A 19921-nucleotide genomic window follows, 5' to 3' on the forward strand; every position below is an offset into this window, starting at 1 on the left:
TTTGTATTGATTAAATGTTGAAATAACATTGCAGGTTGAATTGTTTATTAAAGTTGATTTCACCGTTTTCTGTGATCTTTGTTTTAAAAAATGATTACTAGGAAATGTAAAATTGTGTCTGACACTCGGGGCTTGTATTTCTTTTGGACGATGATGTTCTGGAATATAAGCCTAGGCAGGAACGTTTGTTTCTGAGGTACAGACACTGCTGTACCTCAGCAGAGAGCAGAAACGCAGTAAGCAGTATTTGCTGAATTAAGGAACCCAAAAGTAGAATGCCAGTCCTCCTTTTTGTTGTCTACCCCAGGGATCCATTTTTAGAAAATAACAAAACTTTGAGGTATAATTTCCATAAAAGTCACCCATTGTAAGTGTATAATCCAACAATTTTTAGTGAATTCACCAGAACCATCAACTTCCCTTTTAGAATATTTGCATCACCCCAATCGGATCCCCTCATGTCCTTTACAGCCCATCCCCATCCCATCCCATCCCAAGGCAACCACTGTACGTCGTCTCCGTATACGATTTCCTGTGTTGGATTTCTGAGGAATGAATCCCTGTGTCCTTCCAGGGAGCAAACTCCCTGACCAGACCGGGCCATTGCTCCTCCCTTTTCTGTCTGTCCCTCAACGCTGCTGAGCACAGGGCCAGACCCGCACATGGCTCAGGGTTTGCTCAAGGGAAGGCGGGTGAGCTCGCGCCCCCTTAGGGGTTCTCCAGCCCCGCGCCTTCCCAAGGCCCCGAAGGGCAGGCGTGGTCCGCAGCCGCCTCCTGAAGAGCAGGTGGGGCCGCCTCGCTGAGCACCAGAGCCCTGCGGGAGGGGCGCCTGCTCCCCAAGCCCTCCTCGCGGGGACGGGGACTGCGGCTCCCAGCGGCCCGAACGGGCGCGAGCTCCGCATCAGCGCGTTCCGGGGCGTCCCCCGGCGGCTCCTAACCCTGCTCTGCCTTCCCCCGGCTAACCGCCCCCCTTCCCGTCCGCCGCCGGGCGCCTAACCGCGCTCAGCCCCGCCCCGCCGGAGGCCCCGCCCGGGCCCCGCCCCCGCCCCTCGGCGTTGGACGAAAAGCCGCCGAGGCCGCCCCGCCGGGCCGCACGCGCGGGGAGCCCGGGCGTCTAAGGGGCGCGCGAGGATGCTCCGGGCCGGGCAAGGCGGCCGCGGCCGGTGCCGCGCACGCGTGCCCGCGTCGCGGGTGAGCTCACAAGATGCCCCGTGGGCAGGCCCGGCTGCGCGAGCGTGCCCGGTCGCCGGGCAGCGCTGTGGAGACCGGGGTACACTTGGAGACCCGCGAGGCCCGGCGCGCGACCCCCGGAAGCGGGTAAAACCCGGTTGCTGCCGCCACGGCCGCCTCTCTTCGTCTCTATCCACCTTCCCACTCCTTAGTCATTTTCAGCCTCTTATCCCTTTAAAATCTAATTTGTACATTTATTTTTGAGGGCACCTATCAACCCTTGGAAGGGCGCAGGGGGCGCCTTGGGCGCCCCTCGCCCCGCGTCACGCACGCACTGTCTGCCCTCCCAACGGCTCCGGGCCTCGCTGCAGCCCCGCAGCCCCTTCTCCCTTGGAGAAGACTCAGCGGCCGCTGGCCACTGCACCCCTTTTCTTACCCACGCCGCTCCCCAGGCCCCAACTGCCCCCTCGCAGCTCTCCAGCTCATACCTTGGGCCCTGGCCGACCTCCGCCCTTTCTGCATCTTGGCCTTGGATTCGCCGCCCCCCACTTCCAGGTTCGTTCTGCTAAAAATTCTGTTTCCTCCTGAAGAGTCGTCCTCATCTTGGGGACCCAGGTCTGTTTCTTTTTAGGATCTTCCAGCAAAAACAAAAATCTCTCTCTATCCCTTGAGTACAACCCTCCCCCTCCTTTTTGGAACTTAGAGCAAAAAATATCTTTCTTTCTTCACAGATTTCCCCCCCCACCCCTTGTCCAGGATCGCTGTCCAGCAGAAATTCTTCCTTTCCACCAGGATTTTTTGGTATATCTTTCCAACTCATTAACAAACCATTCATTCCCAGTTTCTCTCTGGTCTGATATTTGTTTTCCCAACCCTCTTCCCCAACTCTGCAACAAAAGCCTCTCTTGATCACCAGTTCTACCCCAGTTAGGCTTGTCCCAGCAAAATCCCCAGGTCCCTCCCCAGACAGGGGAGATAGGAAAGGAGGAAAAAACAACTTTTTTAAACAACAGAACCCTTTCTCCCACCTAGTCTCTCCCGTTTGCTATTGCTTCCTTGCTTCTAAAAGCTGCCATCTCCTCCAATTTCTCAGCAGTGTCCTGGCTTCCTTGGGGACCCAAGTTCTGAATTGTCCCCTTCCTTTCCAGCACCTGCTCTTCAGGACAAAAGAAGTTGGACGAATCCTGAATTTACCACCCGGCGTTCCAGGAGGCAGTACCCAGTGGTCTGATCGTTGCTGTCCCTGTGGGTCCTGACCTGGGCCCTCCTGTTCCCTGGAGGATCCCTCACTTGCTCTTCCGGTGAGTTTCCGCCCTTCCTCGGTGGATTCCTTTCTTTCTCAGAAGTGTTTCTAATCCCTCCAAAAATCTCTGTAGCAGTGGTGAGATCATTACGGAATTGCTGTTTGGGAAATCAGATAAGGAAAGGGGTTTTTTGTTGTGCATGTTGACCTCCCTGGAGGAATGCAGACATTTATAGATTGGCTTATGTTTCCTTGTTTATTGCAAAAATGCCTTTTCCCTCTCCAGCCCAGGCTAGCAACTTAAGATACCGACAGGCCCTGAGTGTGACCATCCAGACTGCGCCCTAAGCGACGCCAGTCAATGCAAATGGCCACATAGAAATGCCAGGACAGTGTTGCGAGAACTTCATTTTTTAAAATTAAAGTATCGTTGATATACAGTCTTATGTTGGTTTCAAATGTACATCACAGTGATTCAGCAGTCCCTGTCACCACCTAATATTGTGACTGCAAATTACTGTACCCCTTTATCCCCCTGTCGCCGCCCCCCCCCCCACCACACTGGCCTTATCCCCTCCACCTTGGTAACCACAAGTCACCTCTCAGTGTCCATGAGTCAACTGCTGTTTTCTTTCTTCTGTTTTGCATTGCAGAACTTAATTTTTTTTTTTTTTGGTGAAGAGACCAGAATGCTGTCTCTGTGAAATGCTTGGATCTTTAAAAATGCTATTAATGAATTTAATAAATATTTAAAGACAGTGTAGGCCCCTTACAAAACATGTCTGCTGGCTGCCAGTTTAGAATTTTTGGTTTAGAGTTTCTTTCTGTGTTAGACACACTTACACAGATATATATCCTCCTGGGCACATGCGTATGTGCACGAGTTGTTCTCTTTAGGGCTAAAGTTCTCAAACTTCTTGATCTTCTCAAACTTCTTGATCTTATGACTTGTCTACACTTAGAAATTATGGAAGACCCCAAAGAGGTGTTGTGCATGTGAATTATATCTGCTGATATTTGCTGCATTACAAGTTTAAACTAATAAACTTTAACAATATTTATTAATTCTTTTTTTTGGTATCATAATCTACAATTACATGGGGAACATGATGTTTACAAGACTCCCCCCTTCACCAAGTCCCGCCACAAACCGCTATACAGTCACTGTCCATCAGCGTAGTAAGATGCTGTAGAGTCACTACTTGTCTTCTCTGTGTTGCACAGCCCTCCCCCCACATTATACATGCTGATCTTAGTGGCCTCTTTCTTCCCCCACTTGCCTCGTCCCCTTATCCCTCCCTTCCCACCCATCCTCCGCAGTCCCTTTTCCTTTGGTAACTGCTAGTCCATTCTTGGTTTCTGTGATTCTGCAGCTGTCTTGTTCCTTCAGTTTTTGCTTTGTTCTTACACTCCACATATGAGTGAAATCATTTGGTACTTGTCTTTCTCCGCCTGGCTTATTTCACTGAGCGTAATACCCTCTAGCTCCATCCATGTTGTTGCAAGTGGTAGGGTTTGTTTTCTTCTTATGGCTGAATAATATACCATTGTATATGTGTACCACATCTTATTCATCTATTCATCTACAAATGGACACACTTAGGTTGCTTCCATTTCTTCCCTATTGTAAATCGTGCTGCAATAAACATAGGGGTGCATATGTCTTTTTCAAACTGGCTCCTCTATTCTTAGGGCAAATTCTTAGGAGGGGACAGGACTATGTTTTTTAACAATGTTAGGAGTGGGGAAATCAGGAAAAACTTTTCATAGGTTAAAAGCTGCAGGTCTATTTGCAACAACATGGATGGAGCTAGAGGGTATTATGCTCAGTGAAATAAGCCAAGCAGAGAAAGACAAGTACTGAATGATTTCACTCATCTGTGGAGTGTAAGAACAAATAAAAAACCTGAAGGAGCAGGACAGCATCAGACTCACAGAACCCAGGAGTGGACTAACAGTTAACAAAGGGAAAGGGACTGGGGAGGATGGGTGGGAAGGGGAAAAAGGAGAAAAAGGGGCATTATAATTAGCAGACATAATGTAGGGGGGTCATGGGGAAGGCAGTATAGCACAGAGAAAGCAAGTAGTAGTGACTCTAGCATCTTACTATGCTGGTGGACAGTGACTGTAATGTGGTATGTGGCGGGGACTTGATAGTGGGGGGTGTCTAGTAACATAATGTTGTTCAAGTAATTGTACATTCATGATACCAAAAAAAATGTATCCTCTGACAATCTGTCCTCTTTCCTTATTTTTTTTTAAAGTATAACCATATTATATTCATAAAGTATTGGTCTGTCCCCCACTAGAGGTATGCTGTGGAGTACCAGAGCCACTCGCTATATGTGGCTATGATGTGGCTAGTCCAAATTGAGATGTCCTGTGAATGTAAATATACACCAGATTTTAAAGAATAAAAAATAAGTAAATTATCTCATTAAAATTTTTATATTGATTAAATGTTAAAATAACATTGCAGGTTGAATTGTTATTAAAGTTGTTTTCACCTTTTTTTGTAACCTTTGTTTAAAAAAATGATTACTAGGAAATGTAAAATTGTGTCTGACACTTGGGGCTTGTATTTCTTTTGGGTGGTGATGTTCCGGAATACAAGCTGAGGCAGAAACGTTTGTTTCTGAGGTACAGACACTGCTGTACCTCAGCAGAGAACAGAAACTCAGTAAGCAATATTTGCTGAATTAAGGAACCCAAAAGTAGAATGCCAGTCCTTTTTGTTGTCTACCCCAGGGATCCATTATGAAAAAATAAGAAAACTTTGAAGCATTATTTCCATAAAAGTCACCCATTGTAAGTGTATAATCCAACAATTTTTAGTAAATTCACCAGATTGTCCAACCGTCAACGTCCCTTTTAGAATATTTGCATCACCCCAATCGGATCCCCTCATGTCCTTTACAGCCCATCCCCATCCCATCCCATCCCAAGGCAACCACTGTACATTGTCTCCGTAGATTTCCTGTGTTGGATTTCTAAGGAATGAATCCCTGTGTCCTTCCAGGGAGCAAACTCCCTGACCAGACCGGGCCATTGCTCCTCCCGGCTTCTGTCTGTCCCTCAACGCTGCTCAGCACAGGGCCAGACCCACACATGGCTCAGGGTTTGCTCAAGGGAAGGGGGGTGAGCTCGCTTCCCCTTAGGGGTTCTCAGCGCCGCGCCTTCACAAGGCCCCGAAGGGCCTGGGGGCTCGTGGTCCGCTGCCGCCTCCTGAAGAGCACGTGGGGCCGCCTCGCTGAGCCCCACAGCCCTGCGGGAGGGGCGCCTACTCCCCAAGCCCTCCTCGCGGGGACGGGGACTGCGGCTCCCAGCGGCACGCACGGGCGCGAGCTCCGCATCAGCGCGTCCCGGGGCGTCCCCCGGCGGCTCCTAACCCTGCTCTGCCTTCCCCCGGCCAACCGCCTCCCTTCCCGTCCGCCGCCGGGCGCCTAACCGCGCTCAGCCCCGCCCCGCCGGAGGCCCCGCCCGGGCCCCGCCCCTCGGCGTTGGACGAAAAGCCGCCGAGGCCGCCCCGCCGGGCCGCACGCGCGGGGAGCCCGGGCGTCTAAGGTGCGCGCGAGGATGCTCCGGGCCGGGCAAGGCGGCCGCGGCCGGTGCCGCGCACGCGTGCCCGCGTCGCGGGTGAGCTCACAAGATGCCCCGGGGGCAGGCCCGGCTGCGCGAGCGTGCCCGGCCGGCGGGCAGCGCTGTGGAGACCGGGGGACGCTTGGAGACCCGCGAGGCCCGGCGCGCGACCCCCGGAAGCGGGTAAAACCCGGTTGCTGCCGCCACGGCCGCCTCTCTTCGTCTCTATCCACCCTCCCACTCCTTCGTCATTTTCAGCCTCTTATCCCTTTAAAATCTAATTTGTACATTTATTTTTGAGGGCGCGCCCATCAACCTTTGGAAGGGCGCAGGGGGCGCCGTGGGCGCCCCTCGCCCCGCGTCACGCATGCACTGTCTGCCCTCCCAACGGCTCCGGGCCTCGCTGCAGCCCCGCAGCCCCTTCTCCCTTGGAGAAGACTCAGCAGCCACTGGCCACTGCACCCCTTTTCTTACCCACGTCGCTCCACAGGCCCGAACTGCCCGCTCGCAGCTCTCCAGCTCGTAGCTGGGGCCCTGCCCGACCTCCGCCCTTTCTGCATCTTGGCCTTGGATTCGCCGCCCCCCACTTCCAGGTTCATTCTGGTAAAAATTCTGTTTCCTCCTGAAGAGTCCTCCTCATCTTGGGGACCCAGGTTTCTTTCTTTTTAGGATCATCCAGCAAAAACAAAAATCCCTCTCTATCCCTTGAGTACAACCCTCCCCCTCCTTTTTGGAACTTAGAGCAAAAAATATCTTTCTTTCTTCACAGATTTTTTCCCTCCGTCCAGGATTGCTGTCCAGCAAAAATTCTTCCTTTCCACCAGGATTTTTTGGTGTATCTTTCCAACTCATTAACAAACCATTCATTCCCAGTTTCTCTCTGGTCTGATACTTGTTTTCCCAACCCTCTTCCCCAACTCTCCAACAAAAGCCTCTCTTGATCACCAGTTCTACCCAGTTAGGCTTGTCCCAGCAAAATCCCCAGGTCCCTCCCCAGACAGGGGAGATAGGAAAGGAGGAAAAAACAACTTTTTCTTAACAACAGAACCCTTTCTCCCACCTAGATCTCTCCCGTTTGCTATTGCTTCCTTTCTTCTAAAAGCTGCCATCTCCTCCAATTTCTCAGCAGTGTCCTGGCTTCCTTGGGGACCCAAGTTCTGAATTGTCCCCTTCCTTTCCAGCACCTGCTCTTCAGGACAAAAGAAGTTGGACGAATCCTGAATTTACCACCCGGCGTTCCAGGAGGCAGTACCCAGTGGTCTGACTGTTGCTGTCCCTGTGGGTCCTGACCTGGGCCCTCCTGTTCCCTGGAGGATCCCTCACTTGCTCTTCCGGTGAGTTTCCGCCCTTCCTCGGTGGATTCCTTTCTTTCTCAGAAGTGTTTCTAATCCCTCCAAAAATCTCTGTAGCAGTGGTGAGATCATTACGGAATTGCTGTTTGGGAAATCAGATAAGGAAAGGGGTTTTTTGTTGTGCATGTTGACCTCCCTGGAGGAATGCAGACATTTATTAGACTGGCTTATGTTGCCTTGCTTATTGCAAAAATGCCTTTTCCTTCTCTAGCCCAGGCTAGCAACTTAAGATACCGACAGGCCCTGAGTGTGACCATCCAGACTGCGCCCTAAGCGACGCCAGTCAATGCAAATGGCCACATAGAAATGCCAGGACAGTGTTGCGAGAACTTCATTATTTAAAATTAAAGTATCGTTGATAGACAATCTTATGTTGGTTTCAGATGTACATCATTTGGTTTAGCAGTCCCTGTGACCCCCTAACATTGTGACTGCAAATTACTGGGCTCCCTTATCCCCCTATTGCCGCACACCCCACCCTCCTCACTGGCCCCATCCCCTCCCCCTTGGTAACCACTTGTCACCTCTCAGTGTCCATGAGTCTAGTGCTGTTTTCTTCTGTTTTGCTTTGCAGAACTTAATTTTTTTTTTTTTTTTTGGTGAAGAGACCAGAACACTGTCTCTGTGTGGAACCTTTTGAACTTTAAAAATACTGACAAGTTTAATGAATATTTAAAGACAGTGTAAGCCCCTTACAAAACTTGTCTGGTGGCCGCCAGTTTAGAAGTTTTGTTTTAGGGTTTCTTTCTGTGTTAGACACACTTACACAGATACATATACCCCTGGGCCTATGCGTATATGCAGGACTTGTTTTCTTTAGGACCAAAGTTCTCAAACTTCTTGATCTTAGGACTTGTCTGCACTTTATTATGGAAGACCCCAAAGAGGCGTTCTGCATGTGTACTCTATCTGCTGACATTTGCTGCATTACAAGTTTAAACTAATAAACTTAAACAATATTTTTTAATTCATTTATAAATAGCAATAGTAGACCAATTCTGTGTTAACATAATTGACATTTTTATTAAAAGACTGTTTCAGAAAACAAAAAATGTAGTGAGAATAATAGCATTGTTTTATAGTTGTTTCTTATAACTGCTTTTGTATTCAGCCTCTTTGGATATGTCCTGTAGCCTCTGCAAAGTTTCCCTGAGAATGAAAAAGGCAGATATTTTTATGAAAATAGTTTTGACCTCGTTGACTTCCTGAAAGACTCTTGAAGACCTGGGGGCTCCCCACATTGCCATCCACCTCACCATGAAAACTGCTCCTCTAGATTTTAGTGCTTATTTGCACCTTCTTTTAGGATCAGCTTTTAGAGTGAGAAACTTTGGTGTCTCTTTTCTTCGTTTAGTTAATTCTGGGTAAGAAATTTTCCTGGGAAGTACAGTCAGAGGCTACTGATTGCACCATGTCTTTCTCTTTCACAATGTAAGCTTTAAATCTGCTCTTTTCATGAGATATCGGAGGAAATGAGTTAAACCTCTGGTAAAAATTATATTGGTTGGATGGCCAGAGGAGGGAGTCTTTCCTGACTAGTCAGTTTAAAAATGTGGGTGCAGAGTATTACACAGGAGTCCCTGCCTCAAGTGTGGAATTACAACACAGTGGAGTGGTTATGTGTGAGAGCTTTGAAGTCAGACTACCTGGGGGTGAATCATGACCTTGATTTGGGGTAAGTTACTTAACTTCTCTAGACTACGTCATCCATAAAATAGGGTTAATAATACAGCATATTGCCTCAAAGGGGTATTGTGGGAATTAAATGAGATGATACATACATGGTTAGAGTAGGGCCTGGTATATGATAAAGCCTTTATAAATGTTTGCTTCTACTCTTACTATTATGATGATGATTATTATAGGGGCCTGGCAAGAAGATAAGTGAGGACTGTGGGAACTGGAGGCCACAGCCTTCTCTAGAGACGGCACCATCTGTCAGCTCTCTCTTATTGATGACTATCAGGGAATATCAAATCTGGTAATTTTTAAGAGAAGTCAGAAATCCACATATTTAGTTGAAATCTCTCCATTAAAAGAAATGTCAGTGGCTGATCCATTTTCATTTTATTTTATTTTATTTTTTTATGGTTTTTTTTCATTTTATTATCTTTAATCTATAGTTACATGCTGAACATTATGTTTCCTAGACTCCCCCTTCACCAAGTCCCCCCCACAAACCCCATTACAGTCACTGTCCATCAGCATAGTAAGATGCTATAGAATCACTACTTGTCTTCTCTCTGTTGCACAGCACTCCCCATGCCCCCCCACACATTATACATGCTAATCGTAAGGCCCCCATTCTTTTTCCCCACCCTTATCCCTCCCTTCCCATCCATCCTCCCCAGTCCCTTTCCCTTTGATAATTGTTAGTCCATTCTTGGGTTCTGTGATTCTGCTGCTGTTTTGTTCCTTTAGTTTTTCTGTGTTCTTATACTCCACATATGAGTGAAATCATTTGGTATTTGTCTTTCTCCACCTGGCTTATTTCACTGAGCATAATACCCTCTAGCTTCATCCATGTTGTTGCAAATGGTACAGTTTGTTTTCTTCTTATGGCTGAATAATATTGCACTGTGTATATGTACCACATCTTCTTTATCCATTCATCTACTGATGGACACTTAGGTTGCTTCCATTTCTTGGCTATTGTAAATAGTGCTGTGATAAAAATAGGGGTGCATCTGTCTTTTTGAAACTGGGCTGCTGCATTCGTAGGATAAATTCCTAGAAGTGGAGATTCTGGGTCAATAGGTATTTCTTTTGAGCTTTTTGAGGAGCCTCCATACTACTTTCCACAATGGTTGAACTAATTTACATTCCCAGCAGCAGTGTAGGAGGGTTCCTTTCTCCACAACCTCGCCAACATTTGTTGTTGTTTGTCTTTTGGATGGTAGCGATCCTTACTGGTGTGAGGTGGTATCTCATTGTGGTTTTAATTTTCATTTCTCTGATGACTAGCGGTGTGGAGCATCTTTTCATGTGTCTGTTGGCCATCTGAATTTCTTCTTTGGAGAACTGTCTGTTCAGCTCCTATGCCCATTTTTTAATTGTCTTATTTGCTTTTTCTTTGTTGAAGTCCGTGCACTCTTTATATATTTTGGATGTCAACTCTTCATCGGATCTGTCATTTATGAATATATTCTCCCATACTGTAGGATACCTTTTTGTTCTTTTGATGGTGTCTTTTGCTGTACAGAAGCTTTTCAGCTTGATATAGTCCCACTTATTCATTTTTGCTTTTGTTTCGCTTCCCCGGTGAGATATTTTCATGAAGAAGTTGCTCATGTTTATGTCCAAGAGATTTTTGCCTGTGTTTTTTTCTAAGAGTTTTATGGTTTCATGATTTACATTCAGGTCTTTGATCCATTTCAAATTTACTTTTATGTATGGGGTTAGACAGTGATCCAGTTTCATTCTCTTACATGTAGCTGTCCAGTTTTGCCAGTACCATCTGTTGAAGAGACTGTCATTTCCCCATTGTATGTCCATGGCTCTTTTATCATATACTAATTGACCATATATGTTTGGGTTAATGTCTGGAGTCTCTATTCTGTTACACTGGTCTGTGGCTCTGTTCTTGTGCCAGTACCAAATTGTCTTGATTACTGTGGCTTTATAGTAGAGCTTGAAGTTGGGCAGTGAGATCCCCCCACCCCCACTTTATTCTTCCTTCTCAGGATTGCTTTGGCTATTGGGGGATCTTTGGTGTTTCCATATGAATTTTTGAACTATTTGTTCCAGTTTGTTGGTAATTTGATAGGGATTGCATCAAATCTGTATATTGCTTTGGGCAGGAGGCCACTTTGATGACATGAATTCTTCCTAGCTGAGAGCATGGGATAAGTTTCCATTTGTTAGTGTCCTCTTTAATTTCTCTTAAGAGTGTCTTATAGTTTTCAGGGTATAGGTCTTTCACTTCCTTGGTTAGGTTTATTCCTAAGTATTTTATTCTTTTTGATCCAATTGTGAATGGAATTCTTCTCATGATTTCTCTTTCTATTAGGTCATTGTTAGTGTATAGGAAAGCCACAAATTTCTGTGTGTTAATTTTGTATCCTGCAACTTTGCTGTATTCCAATATCAGTTCTAGTAGTTTTGGAGTGGAGTCTTTAGGGTTTTTATGTACAATATCATGTCATCTGCAAATAGTGAAACTTTAACTTCTTCTTTGCCAATTTGGATTCCTTTTATTTCTTTGTTTTGTCTAATTGCCATGGCTAGGACCTCCAGTACTATGTGGAATAACAGTGGGGAGAGTGGGCATCCCTGTCTTGTTCCCGATCTCAGAGGAAAAGCTTTCACCTTCTCTCTCTTCAGCATGATGTTAGCTGTGGGTTTATCATATGTGGTCTTTATTATGTTGAGGTAGTTGCCCTCTGTACCCATTTTGTTGCGAGTTTTGGCTGATCCATTTTTAAAGAACATTGTGTAGCTCAAAAAAACAGGCCTGTGGTTTTTTTAGTTTTTGTTTTTTTGAATTTTTGTTTTTTGGTATCATTAATGTACAATTACTTAAACAACATTATGGTTACTAGACTCCCCTATTATCAAGTCCCCCCCCCACGTACCCCATTACAGTCACTGTCCATCAGCGTAGTGAGATGCTATGGAATCATTACTTGTCTTCTGTGAATATGCTGCCTTTCCTGTGTCCCCACCTGCTACATTAAGTGTGCTAATCCTAATGCCCCATTTTCCCCCTTATCCCTCCCTTCCCACCCATCCTCCCCAGTCTGTTTCCCTTGGTCACTGTTAGTCCATTCTTGGGTTCTGTGAGTCTGCTGCTGTTTTGTTCCTTCAGTTTTTGCTTTGTTCTTATACTCCACATATGTGTGAAATCATTTGATACTTGTCTTTCTCCACCTGCCTTATTTTACTGAACATAGTACCCTCCAGCTCCGTCCATGTTGCTGCAAATGGTAGGATTTCTTTTCTTGTTATGGCTGAATAATATTCCATTATGTATATGTATCACATCTTTATCCATTCATGCACTGATCCACTGATGGACACGTAGGTTGCTTCCATTTCTTGGCTATTGTAAATAGTGCTGCCATAAACATAGGGGTGCATCTGTCTTTTTGAAACTGTTCTACTGCAATCTTAGGGTAAATTCCTAGGAGTGGACAGGCCTATGTTTTATAACAAAGTTAGGACTGGGAAATGAGGAAAAACTTTCATAGGGTAAAAGCTGCAGGTCTGTCTCTTCATGCAGCTTCCAGCAGCCTGCTGTTACTCAAAGATGATCACTTCCTCCCTGTAACACCGATGCAGAGGGAAAGAAGAGGGTGGTGGTTGGGTAATAAAAGGCTGATGGTCCAACAGGTTGGGGCTTTTCAGAAAGGAAGAGAGGTGGCACAGTGGAATCCTGTCACTCTTCAGTGAAAGCGCTGCTGAGAGCCTTCTTTGATCAGAGTTCTGTCCCAGCTGAGATGTTATGAGAAGTATGCACACATAAAGCAGAGTCACAGCCACCTAGAGCTTATAGTCTAGAGAAAATTGAAGAACCTGAAAAATAAATTCTGAGGCCATTTGGGATAAGTGTTAGGATTATCAGACAAGTGCTTATTGGAGTTCAGAGGAGGAAGAAATAACCTCGGACTGTGTTATGTGAACAGTATTCTCCAGGTCAAGGGGGCATTTAGGCATGATTCTGAAGGGCTTCATTTGGCAAAACTGACTAAAGAGATGTTGGTCAAAGAAAACCACACAAATCAGGGTTTTGAATTCAGATGCCTCTACAGGCCTGACAGGGCATATAAATGAGAGGATGGGTGGGTGTGAGAGAACAGGGAGTGGTGAAGACTGTGGCAAACTGATGGGGGCATGCTCTGTCTAAAGTAGCTACAGCTTCTTAGCTCCAGCCAGTTGTTACTTTACAGGAATGTGGACTCAGTGTTGAAAGATGCTCAGATTTTTTCCCCCAGAATTTTAAATACAAGTTGGCAGCCTTACTTAACATAGAATCTCTTAATCTGTAGTGTCCAATTTGGTAGGCACTAGCCACTTGTAGCTATATAAATTTGAACTGAATTAAAATAAAATAAATAGTCACTCAGTTGCACCAGCTGCATTTCTAGGTATTCCTTAGCTCTGTGGCTCGTGGCTATCATTAGTGCAGATTTAGAACATTTCTGTAAGTACAGAAAGTTCTTCTGGAGAGTTCATACGCTATCCAAAAGAACTCAGACAGATTTTTCAATTTGATAACTAGTAGAAAATATTTAAATTTACTGCAGGCTAAACAAAACATCTTTGTAGACCAGGTAAACATTCAGATTTTCCCCTCCCTCCAAACAATGCTACAGTAAACATTATTTATCTAGTGTGGACTTCCTGCTGCAGTCTAGAACCATATGGCAGGTTACCCCCCACCAAAAGGTAGCATTTCACAGAGTTCTTTCTCTTCCTACCCCCACCAGTCATGGAGTGATGACCCTGTTTTAAAAGAAAAAAATTGAAATTGCATTGGATCGCCAGTATTGACTTATTGTTTTTTAAACAGTTAATGCAAAAATGTTGATGAAACAAGGCTTATATTCCTAGAGTTTAACAGTTCTTATACAGTTCTCTCTGCTATAAAGTCAGCATACACTTAAACACAAGCCAAGCAACCGAGCCAATGTAATTCAAAATACAAACATGCTATTTTGTTGAAGTTTAGCTGCTTCCTTGAAACAACTACTTTCCCGACTGCCACACTGAGCCCTTCTGCATTTAGCAGACCCTGTGATGTCTCAATTCTTCCATTCTTTCTCAGTTTGAACTACAGTAAAACCTCCATTTGTACCAGGATGCCTGTTGGCTTTTAATTGAACAGAAGGCATTGCAATGAGCTAAATCCACCTCTAGCTTCTCATTAGCCTGCGGCAGTAAAAATAGTCCTTGTTTGCCTTAGTGCCATTGTAAACATACCCTAGGCATCAAAACCAAATGGTAGCACTTGGTTATAGAGTGTTAATCCAATCATATAGATACACTGATTTTTTTTCTTTTAGTTAATTCTTAAAATGAAAACACATACAATTCTTGGAAAGAGTATCTGGACCCTTGGGTATGTCTACAAGGATCCAGGGCACCACAGACCCTGCCCCACAGGGACATGGAAGGTGCTGACACTTGATGAATTGAATTTGTGTGATGACAGAACCCAAGTAAATTCAATATCGGCTGAGGGGGGCTTGCTTTACTTTGTGGAAAAGCACGGCCTTTGGACTTTGGGCTTGCTTGCCCGAGGTTGTGACCAGACCGATGTGTTCTCTGGACTTTGGGAGTATGCTGGAAAGCAGGTGATTCAAGCGTTGGGGGATTCCAGAGACAGTCTGTCTCCCGCCCTGGCCCCACCCAGAACCTCTTGTGTTTTCTAGTTTAAAGGGTACACAATGTGGTCTGCTGTTTATTCCGTAAGGAATCAGTGTTGTGTGGTGGATAAGCACACAAGCTCTAAGGTCAAATTATCTGGGTTTAAAATCTGGCTCAACTACTTGTTAAGTACATGACTTTGGACAGATTACTTGTCCTCTCAGAGTCCCTTTCCTTCCCTGTAAAATGGAAGTAATAATAGAACCAGCCTCTGGGTAGTGAGTGAGGAGTGAGTGAATGAATGCATGTAAAGCACTTGGTGTAATCCATGAGAAGGAGAAAATGCTTAACATCTTATTTTACAAAATACTACTTTATATTTTATCAGCTTGTTTTATTACTGGGAGATGAATAAAGCTGGGTTCTTTGCTCCTCGGAGGACTGAAAACAGCTTCCAGCAGCCCTGTAAAAGAAACTTGAGAATTGGCAGGGAAATCATTTTGCCTCTGAATAGAAACTAATACAGTTCACACATACCCTTTTCTCTGCAGTCTAGAAACCTAGGAAGTTCTGAGAATGCCAGGGTGTCTCCAGTCTCCTTTGGTGGCCAAACCTGAATTCACATGTTGCTCTTTGCAGTCTATTTATTCCGCTTTACTCTGAGTCATCCTAGGTGTTATGATTTGGTCACCAGGTGCTGTCCTGGACTCCCTGGGGATTATTTAAAACACGGTGTATGCATTATGCACCTTTCTAAATCCCCCATGTTGTGAATTCTGGAACTCAGTCAGGTCCCAGAGCTGTGGTCCAGGTCTATGGACCTGTATTCAACTTTGAATTTGAGCTCCCTCGGTGGGCTACACACGCAGACACACAGGGAGATGCACAATGTGAAACGCAGGTGTTGAGGGCACAGCAGTTCCGTTACATCTCAACACAAAAAGTTTTTAAACAGTACACGCTGATATGGCCTGGAGTCCAGGCCCAACTCCTGGTATCCTAGCGTCCACCAGATTTGTTATCAGTGAGTCAGTGCATGTTTATTAAGTGTTTAGGTGTGGATAGAAGTATTCATAAAAGCCAAAATGGAAACAATCCAGATGCCCATCAATAGATTAATAGAGGCAGAAAATGTGGTCTCTACAGACAATGCAATGTTTCCTGGTCATAAAAAGGATGAAGTTATGGTAGATAAATGCTGTGAAATGTGGATTAACCCGAAAAAATGCCATGCTTACTGGTAAAAGAAGCCAGACATAAAAGGCCACATCTTGTTTGATTCCTTTTGCATGAAATAGATGACCCTGTGATTGGACCATCTTTGTTTGCATACGTCGTAACCTTTTGTTGAGAAACTGGACATGCTGAACATTCCAACGCGGGGACTCTGGGAGTCGGATTTTCCCTCCACCCCAGGGCTGCCTGCTGCTCTTCCTCGTGGTTGTAACTGTTCAGGGACTTTTCTAGACTATTTCTGTGGACTGTTCTTTGTCAAATGCTGTCAGTGAAGACTCTTTCCATTATTATTTTTTTATTTTTTATTCAGGTATTATTGATATACACTCTTACGAAGGTTTCACATGAAAAAACAATGTGGTTACTACATTCACCCATATTATCAAGTCCCCCCCAGACCCCATTGCAGTCACTGTCCATCAGTGTAATAAGATGCCGCAGAGTCACTGTTTGCCTTCTCTGTGCTGCACTGTTTCCCCGTGATCCCCACACCATGTGTACCAAACATAATACCCCTCAATCCCCTTCTCCCTCCCTCCCCAACCCTCCCCTTTGGTGACCGCTAGTCCCTTCTTGGAGTCTGTGAGTCTGCTGCTATTTTGTTCCTTCAGTTTTGCTTCACTGTTATATTCCACAAATGAGGGAAATCATTTGACACTTGTCTTTCCTGCCTGGTTTAATTCACTGAGCATAATGTCCTCCAGCTCCATCCATGTTGTTGGAAATGGTAGGATTTGTTTTTTTTAGCTGAATAGTATTCCATTGTGTATATGTATCACATCTTCTTAATCCATTCATCTACTGATGGACACTTAGGTTGCTTCCATATCTTGGCCATTGTAAAAAGTGCTACGATAAACATAGGGGTGCATATGTCTTTTTGAATCTGAGAAGTTGTATTTTTTGGGTAAATTCTAAGGAGTGGGATTCCCAGGTCAAATGGTATTTCTATTTTTAGTTTTTTGAGGAACCTCAGTATTGCTTCCACACTGCTTGAACTAGTTTACCTTCCCACCAGCAGTGTAGGAGGGTTCCACTTTCTCCACATTCTTGCCAGCATTTGTTGTTACTAGTCTTTTCTATGTTGGCCACCTTAACTAGTGTGAAGTGATATGTCATTGTGGTTTTACTTTGCATTTCCCCAATAATTAGCAATGTGGAACATCTTTTCATGTGTCTTTTGGCCATCTGAATTTCTTCTTTGGTGAAGTGTCTGTTCATATCCTCTGCCCATTTTTTAATCAGGTTATTTGTGTTTTGGGTGTTGAGGTGTGTGAGTTCTTTATATATTTTGGATGTTAACCCATTGTCGGATATGTCATTTACAAATATATGCCCCCATACTCTAGGATGCCTTTTTGTTCTGCTGATGGTGTCCTTTGCTGTACAGAAGCTTTTTAGCATGATGTAGTCCCATGTATTCATTTTTTATTTTGTTTTCCTTGACCAAGGAGATGTGTTCAGGAAAAAGTTGCTCATGTTTATATTCAAGAGATTTTTGCCTATGTTTTCTTCTAAGAGTTTTATGGTATCATGACTTACATTCAGGTCTTTGATCCATTTTGAGTTTCTTTTTGTGTGTGGGGTTAGATAATAATAAGTTTCATTCTCTTGCATGTAGTTGTCCAGTTTTGCCAACACCAGTTGTTGAAGAGGCTGTCATTTCCCTATTGTATATCCATGGCTCCTTTATCGTATATTAATTGTCCATATATCCTTGAGTTATATCTGGGCTCTCTAGTCTGTTTCACTGGTCTGTGGGTCTGTTCTTGTGCCAGTACCAAATTGTCTTGATTACTGTGGCTTTGTAGTAGAGCTCAAAGTCAGGGAGCATAATCCCCCCGACTTTATTCTTTCTTCTCAGGACTGCTTTGGCTATTTGGGATCTTTTGTGGTTCCATATGAATTTTAGAACTACTTGCCCTAGTTGCTTTAATGTTTTCAACAAATGCCATCCCCATGGCTACTCTACTCGCTGTCCTGAGTTCCAGGTTAGGCAAAGTCAAAGCAAGACCTTTGTGTTAGCTTTTCAAGAGCCATCCAGGTCAAGAGAGACATCAGTTCTTTGAGAACAAGATTGTCTCTGCTCCCTCCTACACCAGGAGGAACTGGGTGCTGTCTGCAAACTGCCGTGGAGCTGGGGAGTGGGATGGGGTATGGGGAAGTTACAGTGTCACAGGCTTCTCCTACCAGATTTCAGTCACCATTTTCTTGATAGGAGTTCACTTGGTTACTATAAACCATTGACTTTTTTCCAGAGTTCTGATAAAGTTTTTCTTGGGGGCACAGGGAGGAACTTTTTAAATTACCAATTCTATCTTTTTACTTATTACAGGTCTACTCAGGTAGTCTGTGGTCCCTTGAGTCAGTTTGGATAATTTGTATCTTTCTAGGAATTTGTCCATTTCAATCCAAGTTTCCTAATTTGTTGGCATGTAATTGTTTGTAGTATTCCTTTATAATCCTTTTTATTTTTGTAAGGTCATTAGTGATGTCCCCTCTTTAATTTCAGATTTTAGGAATTTGAGTCTTTTTTTTTTCTCTCTTTCTTTTCTTGAGATAAATCCTACTAGTTTAAATGCTACATAGTTTATTCCTTTCCTTTTGGTAGTTACACTTAGATTCCTTTAGAGTTTATACTTAAAATACAAAATCAATCATTGTCACTTTCTTTTTCCCAAATGATTCAGAAACCTGTGAACTCTTAAGCCTTGACTGAGAAAAGTCTGCATTGCTCCTTAAATACAGATGTTGCCGTGTGTTGAGTTCTGGGCTGGCTCTCTCCTTCCCTTTGCTGATGGTATTATTCCACACCTTCCAACGTTATTTCTGTTGAGAAGTTTGCCACCAGGCTAGTCGTCTTCCCTTTGTAGATCATCTGCCTCTTCTTTTTGGTAGTTTTTAGGGTGTCTCTTTGTCTTTAGTGTTCGTCAGTACTGCTGCATGTCGGAGTGAATTCATTTTCATTTATTCTGCTCTGGCCTTGGAATGATTGGTTGTTATTAACCCCATGTCTTCAAGGATCAGACCTTTCAGCCTGGCGTCATGTGCTTCTGCAGTCCCGGGAGCTCCTCCGTGATCTCCTTAGTATCCTGTCCTCCTGTAGTGTCTCCTCTTTCCTCATTTCCCTATTAGACACAGGCCTGGGACTTTTGCATCTGCTCCTCATAATTCCTCAATTCCTCAGTCATATTTTCCACGTCTTTATCTCTCTGTGCTGAATTTGGGAGGGAGTTCCTCAGATTGCTCTGCTGATTAATTATTCCTCTTTAGCACTGTTTAATCTGCTCTTTAACCTGCCAGTGAATTTTTATTTAAATGCCTTTCATTTCTAGGAATTCCAATTGCTTCTTTTAAAAGATATTTGCTCTTGTCTCATACTGACTTTTTCTTTTCTTGTGCTGGGTCTTCTCATCTCTCATCTTTTAGTTCTTGGAATGCTTCTCTAGGCTTGTGTGCAGTTTCTCTTTTATTTCTTTAGTTGTCCTGTGGATGTCACAACTCTTCTGGGGTCCCAGGTCCCCATTTCCTGTGAGCTCAAGGTCCTGTTCCTTTTCCCTTGTGTCTATTTTGACCCCAGGTGCCAGCCTCCAAGGTAATGCTCTGTAATAGAAATTTAATATAAGGCATATATTATTTATAATTTTCTTGGAGCCACATTGAAAAGTAGAGGTAGACGAAATTAATTTTAATAACATTTAACCCACTATATCTAAAGTACCACTACAACATGTAATAATGTAAAACATTACAGATACATTCTTTGTTTTGATTTGCATTAAATCTTCTAAATTGACTGTGTATTTTATACTCACAGTCTGTCTCGACTTGGGCCTCCCACAGTTCAAGCGCTTCAGAGCCACATATGCCTTGCGGCTGCCGTATTAGGCAACAGCTCCGAGTCCTGTATCTGAGTCTGATTTTCCCCTAAGGCAGACCTGAGCTTGTACCTCCAAGTCGTCTTTGAGTTTTCACATTTTTCCTGGCAACTTGGGGTTTTACCTGTCTCTTGAGCCTGGCTATATATTAAAAA

The 19921-nt window shown here is 44.4% G+C and overlaps 2 protein-coding genes across 2 annotated transcripts in view; both read left to right on the plus strand.

Moving 5' to 3' along the window:
• Positions 1–1480: 1480 nt before the first annotated feature.
• Positions 1481–19921, plus strand: part of LOC140847137 (zinc finger protein 541-like) — a 223221-nt gene continuing 204780 nt past the window's right edge. The window contains 2 exon segments of the mRNA XM_073226383.1: positions 1481–1725; positions 1902–1971. The gene's annotated coding sequence lies outside the window, so the exon portion shown is untranslated.
• The window catches only part of LOC140847135 (zinc finger protein 541-like), a 41875-nt gene continuing 29068 nt past the window's right edge, over positions 7115–19921 (plus strand). Inside the window, exon 1 of the mRNA XM_073226377.1 lies at positions 7115–7326. The gene's annotated coding sequence lies outside the window, so the exon portion shown is untranslated. The remainder of the gene's footprint in view (positions 7327–19921) is intronic.

The sequence above is a fragment of the Manis javanica genome, chromosome 17, assembly GCF_040802235.1.
Source record: "Manis javanica isolate MJ-LG chromosome 17, MJ_LKY, whole genome shotgun sequence".
NCBI classification, from domain to species: Eukaryota; Metazoa; Chordata; class Mammalia; order Pholidota; family Manidae; genus Manis; species Manis javanica.